This window comes from Microtus pennsylvanicus, chromosome X (assembly GCF_037038515.1).
Source record: "Microtus pennsylvanicus isolate mMicPen1 chromosome X, mMicPen1.hap1, whole genome shotgun sequence".
NCBI lineage: Eukaryota > Metazoa > Chordata > Mammalia > Rodentia > Cricetidae > Microtus > Microtus pennsylvanicus.
Window position 1 is genome coordinate 58,156,141 of NC_134601.1, and position 6,871 is coordinate 58,163,011.

At 43.9% G+C, this 6,871-nt stretch overlaps 1 pseudogene; it reads left to right on the forward strand.

Moving 5' to 3' along the window:
- Positions 1-1,648: 1,648 nt before the first annotated feature.
- LOC142841215 (DNA ligase 1 pseudogene) lies at positions 1,649-4,630 on the forward strand (annotated as a pseudogene).
- Positions 4,631-6,871: the final 2,241 nt, after the last annotated feature.

The following is a 6,871-nucleotide window of genomic DNA, read 5'->3' on the forward strand; positions in this document are numbered from 1 at the left end:
TTACCGCTTTAAAAGTGTACAGTGAAAATGAGATTTTTTTTTTTAGACCTGGAGTAGCTTTTCTTAATAGAACAGAAAGGGAAAGCTAGACGTGAGTGTTCATAGTTCACCTTTCAGGACATGTATCTTTTTCCCTGTGGATGGCCTAATGTCAATTTAGCTGATCCATGACCATAGAGTCCCTCAAATGTGAATCTTGTTTATAGTGATTGACAACTTTATTGACTCTTGTTTGATCTGTGTCCTATTTAAGGGATCCTGACTTTGTGTTTGCCTTGGTGTACTGTAAAAATCCTATTATATGAGAGCCTCTCATTCATCAAAAAGAAAGCAAAAATTCTACAGATCCTCATAAGAAGAAATCAGAAGATTTTGAGATGAAGTTTCAGGGTAGGGAGGACTTTGTGTGTTGAGGTGTCTTTGGGTTACAAGAGGCAAAAATGAATACTCGATCAGAGAAAGGTATGTGTTAAAAATACCAGTGATCATGTTAGGTTCTCAGGCAAGTGAGCAGACACATAAGAAAATAAATAGCCAAATTAAAGGTAGTATCATGAAAGCAGCAATCAACCAGCCTGCTGGATAGGGAACAATTATTATGGTTTTATTCCCCGCCTCCAGCTTGACTCATTTGCATGTGCTGTAGACTGAGAAATGTATATGAGTGGTGACTTAGCAATTCTTGTGGTATCAGAAAGTTATGCGTGTATCCAAAATGGATGCTAAGGCAACCTGAAATTACAATAATTTACTGAAGTCACCTCCCTAGTTTTTGCTTTATGAGATGTTTAACACGTTATTCTTGATGACTGAGTGGTTAGGCAATGAACAGTATATGTAATTATCTTGTTGCTACTGTCATCACAACATCATTATGTTTTTCCTAGAAACTTGGAGGTTTATCTTGAGCTTGAGCAAAATATGAATGCAAATAACTCCAGCATATTTATAAAAAAATTAAATTAAATTGCTTCTGCCATGATTTAAACTGGTTATCACTGTATGCTGAAGCATGCTCGTAAACAAAGCAATCTTCTAAGAATTTAGTAATAGTGAAGGAGAACAGTTGCCACTACACTTTGAAAGTTGTGACTCTCTATTTCCCTTTTCATTGGATAATACATTACTACAGAGAACTAGAACTTTGCTTGTGTATAATATTTTATACTTTATCCATTTACTGAGCCAAGTATTTCCATTTGGGATTTCACAAACACATGTGCAGAGTGTAGATAACTGATCTTTCCAAAGCATTATCAAATTCAGTGTCTAAAGACTTTCTAATCAAACCACTAAAGAGGGGGCCTCTGAATGTTTTTTCCTATTCTTTTTCATTTCCCTTCAAGGTACCAATAGTGTTCTGATGGCATTCCACAGTAAACAAAATGCTGTGACCAATACTCTACCTCTGAAGAGCCTTTTTCTTTTCCATTATAGGAAATTGAACATCGGGCCTTACAAATACTAGACAAGAGTCCTACTTAAGAGCTGCATCCCAAGCCTTTCTTTTACCTTTTTATTTTGAAACAAGATCTCACTGAGTTGTCTGCATCTGTCTCTAACGTTATCTTTCTACATTATTCTCAAAAGTAGCTGAGCCCATAATCCTGTACCACCAGGCCCAGTTAAGATTCTGGAGACGTTTCTGGTTCGCGTCGCTGAGCAAGCAAGTCCGGCATCTGGTGAGGTGACTCGAGAGGTACAACGAATGAGAAAGAAACAACAAGAGAGGAAAGGGGAGAACTCCACTGCCACCATGCAGAGAAGTATTATGTCATTTTTCCAACCCACCAAAGAGGGTAAAGCAAAGAAGCCTGAAAAGGAGACAGCCAACAGCATCGGAGAGAAGGAGTCCCCTCCAAAGGTAGCATTGAAAGAGAGGAATCGACTGGTGTCTGAGAGTGATTCTCCAGTGAAGAGGCCAGGAAGGAAGGCAGCCCAGGTCCTAAGCAGTGAAGGGGAGGAGGAAGATGAGGCTCCTGGCACCCCCAAAGTTCAGAAGTCTGTGTCAGACTCCAAACAGAACTCTCCTTCCAGCCCTGACACATGTCCTGAGAATAGTCGTTTCTTCAACAGCCCCTTCATGGATATCTCCCCATCAGGATTCCCGAAGCATCGCACTGCTCGGAAGCAGCTCCCGAAACGGACAATTCAGAACTCTGTGGAGGAGCAGAATGAGGACAAAGGCAGAGCAGCCAAGAAAAGGAAGGAGGAAGAAGCAGCACAGACGCTAACAGAAAGCCTCACAGAGGCTGAAGATGTAAAACAGAAGGAAGAAAAGAAGGGGAGCCAGTCCATAGTGCTCCCTGAGCCTGCAAAGTCCCCTGAGTCAGTAACCCTGCCAAAGACAGAGAACATTCCAGTGTGTAAGGCTGGCATGAAACCGGATCCTCAGGAAGAGCAGCAGAGCAAACCTCCTGCTAGAAGTGCCAAGACACTCAGCAGCTTCTTTGCTCCTCGGAAGCCAGCAGTGAAAGCTGAAGTGAAACAAGAAGAGGCAGGTACTCCAAGGAAGGAAGAGACCAAGGGAACCCTGGATCCAACAAATTACAATCCTTCCAAGAGTAACTACCATCCCATTGAAGATGCCTGCTGGAAACACGGCCAGAAGGTTCCTTTTCTTGCTGTGGCCCGGACATTTGAGAAGATAGAGGAGGTTTCTGCTTGCTTCAAGATGGTGGAGACACTGAGCAACCTGCTACACTCTGTGGTGGCCCTGTCACCCCCAGACCTGCTCCCTGTCCTTTACCTCAGCCTCAGCCGCCTTGGGCCACCTCAGCAGGGACTAGAGCTGGGCATAGGTGATGGTGTCCTCCTCAAGGCAGTTGCCCAGGCCACAGGTCGTCAGCTGAAGTCCGTCTGGGCTGAGGTAGCTGAGAAGGGTGATGTGGGACTGGTGGCCGAAAACAGCCATAGCACTCAGAGACTCATGCTGCCCCCACCTCCACTCACCACCTCCGGGGTCTTTATCAAATTCTGTGACATTGCCCGGCTCACTGGCAGTGCTTCCATGGCTAAGAAGGTGGACATCATCAAGGGCCTTTTTGTCGCCTGCCGCCACTCAGAAGCCCGATTCATTGCCAGGTCCTTAAGTGGATGGCTGCGCCTTGGGCTGGCTGAGCAGTTGGTCTTGGCTGCACTTGCCCAGGCTCTGAGCCTCACACCCCCTGGCCAAGAATTTCCCCCTGTTGTTGTGGATGCTGGGAAGGGCATGACAGCAGAGGCCAGAAAGATGTGGTTGGAAGAACAAGGCATGATCTTGAAGCAGACCTTCTGTGAGGTGCCTGACCTGGATCGAATCATCCCTGTGCTGTTGGTACATGGGCTGGAACGTCTCCCAGAGCAACTGCAGGCTGAGCCCAGGGATCCCTCTTAAACCAATGCTGGCCCATCCCACTCGGGGTGTCAGCGAGGTACTGAAGCACTTTGAGGAGGTGGACTTCACCTGCGAGTGTAAATACGATGGGCAGCGGGCACAGATTCATGTTCTGGAAGGTGGAGACGTGAAGATCTTCAGCAGGAACCAGGAAGACAACACAGGAAAGTACCCTGACATCATCAGCCTCATCCCCAAGATTAAACTCCCCCCTGTCACTTCTTTCATCCTGGACACTGAGGCTGTGGCCTGGGATCGGGAAAAGAAGCAGATCCAGCCATTCCAAGTGCTCACCACTCGAAAGCGCAAGGAGGTGGATGCATCAGAGATACAGGTGCAGGTGTGTCTGTATGTCTTTGATCTCATCTTCCTCAACGGAGAGTCCCTGACTCGCCAGCCCTTGTCTCAACGCCGGCAACTGCTCTGGGCGAACTTTGTGGAGACGGAGGGCGAGTTTGTTTTTGCCACCTCCCTGGACACCAAAGATATCGAGCAGATCTCTGAGTTCTTGGAGCAGTCGGTGAAGGACTCCTGTGAGGGGCTGATAGTGAAGACCCTGGATGTTGATGCCACCTATGAGATCGCCAAGACACACAATTGGCTCAAGCTGAAGAAGGACTACCTTGACGGTGTGGATGACACTCTGGATCTTGTGGTGATTGGTGCCTATCTGGGTCGGGGAAGCGTGCTGGCCGGTATGGGGGCTTCATGTTGGCTGCCTATGATGAAGAGAGTGAAGAGCTGCAGGCCATATGCAAGCTGGGAACTGGATTCAGTGATGAAGAGCTGGAGGAGCATCACCAGAGCCTGAAGGCCCTGGTATTGCCAACCCCACGCCCCTATGTGAGAATTGATGGGGCAGTGGCTCCAGACCACTGGCTGGACCCCAGTGTCGTGTGGGAGGTGAAGTGTGCAGATCTCTCTCTGTCCCCCATCTACCCTGCTGCACCGGGCCTGGTGGACAAAGAAAAAGGTATCTCCCTTCGTTTCCCTCAGTTCATTCGTGTCCGTGGAGACAAGCAGCCAGAGCAAGCCACTATCAGTGACCAGGTGGCCTGTTTATACCAGAAGCAGAGTCAGATTCAGAACCAGCAAAGCTCAGACGTGGACTCCGACTTTAAGGACTGCTATTAACCCCCTGGCCTCCTGGGCCTGGAGTGGAGATTGAGGGAACCTGGGTACTATTTGCTTGGTGGTGTTGACTGGTGTGTGTGTGGGGGGGAAATAGGGGTGAGATACTGGTACTGTGATGTTTCATTTTCTTAAATAAATGACTATTAAATAAAAAAAAGATTCTGGAGACATTTTAAATTAACCTGTGTAAATTATTATAAGAAACATGTTGAAATTATTAGAATTAATTTTAGATCTATATTTCAAATTGTGTCCAAAGTAATATGTTATAACCATATTTATTCAATTTAATTGGGTAAAATATTATTCTGTCAAGAACTAATCTTAAAGAAATATCTCCCTACGTTTGACCATGCTAATAATTTTGCTGGAATAAGGAGAGGGGTTTGTACTATCTTGATAATTATCCGTTTAAGTTCTCAATTTCAATAAAGAACAACAATGAATGAAGGACAGATTGTAGATAAAAAAGGTCCTTCCAATAACCATGTATCCATAGGCATGCCAGATTAAACAGGTGGGCATGGACCAGAAGGCCTTCAGATCTGCGGTATCCAACTGGGAGAACTTGGTACTTGATTATATTGTAAGAAAGGCACATTGAAAAATTCAGACCAAAGAAATATCATTCCAACTACTTGTGGCTGCCACCCAAAGGATTGATTCTTACATCACCCAGTACTTGAAATGTGCAAAGTTTGGTATTTGTGAGTCACCAGGATCAAAAGAAGCCAAGTGACAGTTTACAATAGCCTCTTTCCAGGATTACTTCCTAACAAAAAGTCAGGCACAGCCATCCCCCAGTTTCTCCCTGGAAATGGTTTGCCTGCCCTCTTTTATAAGTATTGTAAAAAGGTACAGACCTACAAGAAGCTGTGACTGACAGCTGATGGGCAGAGAATTAATCACACATCCAGGGGCTGAAATAGAAATGATGCACTTCAGATGCCTTTCTTTTCCATCTTATTTGAACAGTAAGACCACAATTTTAGCTTGTCCCTAGAAGTAAGTGGTTCACATATCAAGCAACACCACTTTATATTTCTCTACCAGCACCACCCCCAGACACCCATGTGGAGAACAGAGGAGTGTATGAGAGTCCCTGGAGATGTTGGAACAGGCAGTTATGACTCACCTGCTATGAGTGATGGGAACTAAACCTGAGTTATGTGGAAGAGCAGTATGTTAATTAGTGCCTGAGCTGCCTTTCCAGGCCCAATGTACTCCTTTTTAGACCCACTGAGTCCATTTAGTGCTGTGAATGTATGCATGAATATGGTGTCATTAAGTGGAAGATGAACATCCTATCAGGAGCATTTATCCCTCAAAACTTACACACTTTTTACCAGCAGCCATCAGCTACCACCCTCATCAGAGAAGTTATTTTTTGCAGAAGATAGCTATTAACACAGAGGCTCACAACTTCAAATCAGAAAGGATAAGAGACTGTGGGACACTAAATAGGACATCTATAACATATCCCCCAAGGCTCTGGGGTCTTTGTGGAAGGGAGGAGAAAAGATTGTAACAACAAATATCTCCTTTCAATCTTTATCATAGGCTGACATCTAAAGAGCAATGGTACAGTTAAAACAGTTAGCAATTTCTTTATACTTAGTTTTGGGTGTTTTGTTTGAAGATCATTCATAATTATGGGAGAAACATTCTTATAAATAATGTAGAAGCTGCCTGATTCCTGAATCCTCTTCATCAGTTGCAGATTTTGGAAATTACCTACTTTTGGACAATCTCTGTGTTCAAAAGGAGGTCAAAATGAAAAATAAAAATACCTTAACAAAACAAAAATGAAGCCACAATATACCATTGTCATGAAGAAATAAATGACAATAAATGTTTACATTAAATAAAAGAAAAACTCAAATAAACTTTACACTCAGAGAACAAGAATAAAAAGAATGAAAAGTAAACTCAGAGTTAGCTAAAGGAAATAAATAAATGAAAAATCAAATCAGAAGTGAACAAGGAAATAAATCTATAAGAATATCAACAGAAGTATAAGTGTATGCGTGTTTAAAGGGAGTTAAACCACTTGAAATTACGATGCTCCTCACAATGACAATAGACTAACATAAACCCCAGTACCAGGCATGAGAAACGTCCTTTTGAATGGTTGATCAGTGTAGTCTAAATGACTCTTCAAACAATATATACTATCCATGTATCCTTTGGATGTCTTTCAAGGGTTGACTGTGGGGCCCTATAGTAGAAAACACCACACACTTAGGATACACAAGCCAGATGATCTGAGCTAGATCTGACCTGGAAGCCTTTTTCCTGATGTCTAACCTTCATAATAACAGAAAATACTGTGCAAACTGCAAAGGGGAGACAATGCAACTC